The following is a 4,890-nucleotide window of genomic DNA, read 5'->3' as shown; positions in this document are numbered from 1 at the left end:
AATTGTAAACTTACCTTGCATAATTTTATAAGGAAAATAAGATAATATGACTAATATTTAGTAAAATTATCAATAATATTTTTTAAAAATAATTATATATATTTTAGTAAATGTTATAATTTTATTTCACTAATATATATTTTAATTTAATAAAAATACTATTTTAAATATACATAATGATTTTAGCTAATATAAAAGTGCTTAGAGGTTCACTAAAATTTTTGCCGGCCATATTTTAGCTGGAGATGGTCTTATATGGTAAATTTAATGAATTTTCTTTATAAAATCGTGAAAGATTACCTTGATTTTTTTATTTTTTATAGAAGACTAAAATCACATGATCTCATCTTCTTTATTTTTTTAATTCACAAACAATTTTTTTATTTACTTTTTCACATCATTGTTTTATTAATATTTTTTTATTTTCCGATTAAAGAACAAAAATAATATGCACTGCTTTGTTCCCCGCATAATACTACTAAAAGAAACCCTCCCTTGATATTTTCAATTCCCCGCCTCCCCCAAATATTCCCCCCACCCCTTAACAATTCCCCGCCTCCCCCAAATATTCCCCCCACCCCTTAAGATCTATCTTACTCGCCTTTTTTGAGTGTCATTCAACCACTACGATTCAAGCATCTCTCCCTACTTCTTCCACCACTTCAAACTCTCACTCTGAATCACTTAAATCACATCTCTAAATCAAAATCCTTAAATCAAAACCCTAGACTTTGTGAATCAAACCGGTGAAATCAGATCCCTAAATAAAAACCCCTAAATTGAACCCTATCTTTGCAAGATGCATCTGATTGTTGGAACCATATAAACTATTCATAAACTTGTCAGCCGCTCTTTACTCCTTTGTCGCCACTTTCGATTTGGTAATTTTCATCTATATTTCACATATTATGTATATATGTTTGTATAATAACATATAACTCTGTTTGGTTGTTTTTGTATTTGTTACTTTTCTAATTTTTAATTTTTAAACGATGATTGAAAAATTTAGACTCATTACATGTGCCCTGTGATTTGGATAAATTTGTAATTGTCATATGATTAATTTTTCCTTGTAATGGTACTATTGTCTTGTGCGTTGGTTAAGTACACTTGTCAGAAATTAATATTTTTGTTGGTAGTTGTCATTGTAAGTTCATCTTTGGTCTCTTTGTGTCTATGAATACCTCTTGTTTAAGTTGTTTCCCCTGCGCAAATGGTTACTTAATTTGATAAACTACTAACACTTGTTTAACTTGTTGCCTTTTCTATTTTCCAGGAAATGGAAGCAACTGTTTTAAATGGCAATGTGATAGGGATGGGTCATATTATTGTCACAACTATTTTTTTAGGGTCAACCAAAGCAGGTATAATTTTTTATTCACAGTTTATATTTGGTGTATATGTTTATATGACAGTATAATACATTGTAATGTGTCATTTGGTATGAGTTTATACTTATACATGCTCTTGGAGTAGTAGCAAACTGACGAGGGTGTAAGCCGCCATAAATTTTAGCACCAGTAATTGTGCCGCTGCTATACATTCCAAACTCACTTGTGTCCACACTCCTACTACTTGTTTTCATCTCGTCACTACTAGTACTAGTAGGTACCTACTCAGATACTAATGATAATTGCTTAATTATCAACTATGGTCTTTCAGCTAATAAACTCACTTGCTTAATTTTTGTTATATTACATAGTAATGCATTATAATGTGTCATTACACGTGTCTATGGAGAGCCATGATGAGTTTATACAGGTAGTGGATCCCAATGTTCTACAAAATAGCTCACAAGAATCCTTATCAGTTGTGATTTCAATTACCTGCAAATGCCTTGGCTTACATTCATGGTCGTATTCGTGTATAGCCATATAAGCATTCTGAGCCATTAATATGAATCCTTTTATACACTTTATACTCTGATAATGATTGTATTTACTACTACCGTATTATTTTATTTACTTCATAAAGTTTCAAATATATTATATACTTTTAAGAGTTTTTATGCTTATATTGCTCATGGATTGCTAGATAAAAACCATTTAAGCTCTAAGTAGGTACCCTCTGTTATGAAACTATCTTTGGCATTTTTCATTCAGTTATTGATTTTGTTTTTTAAGAAAAAAATATAGAGTCATTGAATATGTTGTTCTTTTTTTCCTTCTATTTTTTCAGCATATGCTAGGCTACCCAGTTATTTTCAAGTGGGACGACTAATGCAACATATAGGAGTTGTCGGAAAATAATTGGATCAAGAGCAGGGCTAGAGTAGTTGACGTAGCATGAAGAAATTGCTTTAAGCAGTTGAAAATAAAAATGTTGTATGTTGCTATTCCTACAAATAAAACTGTTGTATGTTGCTATTTCTACAAATGTTACAAATGAATAAAGATTTGTCTATATAGAATACACAAAATATGAGTTTTACTAGAGCGTTGCAACATAAATTTCAAACAATACTTTCTCTTTTAGCACACCATTGACTCTATTAATATAAGACAACACATCATTTTACAGAAAATGTTGTGAGAATGGAGAAAGGACAACACTTTGTCTCACGGAAATTATTGACTAACACATCATATTACAATATTATTTTATAACTACGCCGTTGTATGGAGTCATTTCAGACAATATATTTTGTTTTTAAAACTGTTGACTATAGGAAAGAAGGACAATATTTCGTCTAAGCGGACCCATTGTGTTAAACATATCAGACATGTGGTGTGCATCTAAGAAATGCATGAATACCACAATCTCTCACAACACTATGTTATAACAGAACTGTTGTGTATACCAACCTTCTAACAACGTTTTCTTATATCTGCGCTGTTGTCTTACAGTTAGACAGACAACGATTGGGTACCGTTGCATCAGACGGCGCCTCAATACTCAACGGTATTGAGGGGTATCAGACAATGGTTAAGAACCGTTGTGTCACCCTATTTTCCTTGTAGTGTGCCAATGAGACAAAGTTCGCATCTTCTGTATGATTCAAAATCAAACTTATCCAAGTATTCATGTATATGTAACCCATAAATGTGTTTCTCATTATTATGGCTTAACGGCAATGCTAGAGGTAATGTTTGATTTGAGTCAACTTAGAACATGTAAATTGTTAACTAATTGTGCAACATTATAAGTCTTACCATTAAAATAGAATAAACAACTATTATTTATTTAATTAAAATGAAAACCTTTCTTGTCATGGTAAGAAATTGACTTAATGTATCCGCTAAAGGCAGGCACGTAATAACAATTTATCAAGTTCTCAATCTCGCCTTATGGGCAACATTAGGTATCGAGTTCTTTCAACTAGAGTAACAACTTTTTCTCCAATTCTAACCCTATACCTGAAGCTTGACCATTGGTAGTTTCCTTCTTTAGATCTTCCAGTAAGCTCGACAATTTAACTTCCATTCATCCAGTTATTTCCACAGAAATGACAATCATCTTCTTTAGCAACTTAGGCTTCAAAATCCCTTTGGAATTGTACTTTGGTTTGGCACCGAATAAGATCAAATCTTCACCTCACCTGTCCACTTTCCTATCCCATTTGCATTCCATTTGTACAACATCAATATGGACGTAACTCAGTGAGTGTTCTGTCTATCTCATTCCTTTTGTTCTTAACAAACTGAGAAAATAAATTGTTTAAAGTTATTTTGATCAAATCAAGCTGAGTCTCTAGACCATTCTTGAAACCTAAAATATCAAGGCACATATGCCTATCACCTTTAGAACATGTGGTCCAACCGGATATGATTCTCCCATTAATATAAAAGTATGGTGCCTTATTATTGTCAAATCTTTCTGACGAGCCTATCCTTCAAACATCTTTTGAAGGTGCTCAATCATATCATAAGCATCATTATGCTCTTGTTGCTTCTAAAGCTCAGCACTCATAATTACAAGCATGAGATATGAAATATCAGTTGCATAGTTACTTTGCTTTCGGTAAGCATTTTGTTCTGCACATGTTTCATTCTCAGCTGGAAGAAATAAGGGAGGGGTTTGAGTGACATCCTTGAACCCGAGGACAACCCTCAAGTTCCCATGTCAATCGAGGAAATTATTTCATCTCAGCTTGTCCTTCTCAAGGAATATTACATAGAGAAGTTATTTGTGTTATTTGTCATTTGATATCTACAATATTAAAGTGCATAAAATGACTTAGTCTACAAAAGATCATTAAATTATGTTCAAGTGATTATTCATATATATATTCACAATATATATCTCCCACTATTTTTATCAAATCCATATCCCTAACTATTAATTCGGATAAAATATGTTCTATATCCTTTCTAGTGAGCCAAGATCCATATTTCACCACGCGTTAGGTAAGCTTTGGCTTTTCTCCTAAAACATAATTATTTAGGTAGACAATATTTGTCAATTATATCAACTATATAACTCTTGGATAGCTTGGTGGAACAACATTTGTTCATATTTATCTAATAAATCTCGCCAAACTTTATGCCTCTAAGTTCACAATCCTATTGTGATAACATAGTTAAGTCAAACCCAATAGTCAAAAAGTATCAATATACTTCAACACATCTCCCACGATAGATAGGAGTACTTTGCTTTGGCGAACCCATTCTTGGTTGATCTAGGGGTTAACGCATTGGACTCATTGGAAGGCATCTGATCAACTTAATATTAACTTTAGGGTTTTGTTAATTTTAAAATAATCATGATCACATCATAAAGAGATTCCCAATTTTTCCTTTAGGGAAATGAAAGCGACCTTTATAAATTAATTGAATTTTACATACCTTTATAAGGTCCATGACCATGTATCATTTCTTATTAAAAGGATATCCTAAAAAAACATATTTAAGTGCTCTTGAGGAAAATTTATCAAAAGGAGAATAAAGATTA

The 4,890-nt window shown here is 32.0% G+C and overlaps 1 long non-coding RNA gene across 1 annotated transcript; it reads left to right on the top strand.

Annotated features, from left to right (window-relative positions):
• Positions 1–569: 569 nt before the first annotated feature.
• Positions 570–2,404, top strand: LOC141701002 (uncharacterized). Its single transcript, XR_012566628.1, has 3 exons — positions 570–881; positions 1,277–1,364; positions 2,179–2,404. It is a non-coding gene; the product is annotated as an uncharacterized LOC141701002 (long non-coding RNA).
• Positions 2,405–4,890: the final 2,486 nt, after the last annotated feature.

This window comes from Apium graveolens, unplaced genomic scaffold (assembly GCF_009905375.1).
Source record: "Apium graveolens cultivar Ventura unplaced genomic scaffold, ASM990537v1 ctg3173, whole genome shotgun sequence".
In the NCBI taxonomy this organism is placed as follows: Eukaryota; Viridiplantae; Streptophyta; class Magnoliopsida; order Apiales; family Apiaceae; genus Apium; species Apium graveolens.
The sequence above is the reverse complement of the archived record's forward strand: the minus strand, read 5'-3'. Positions and strand labels throughout refer to the sequence as shown.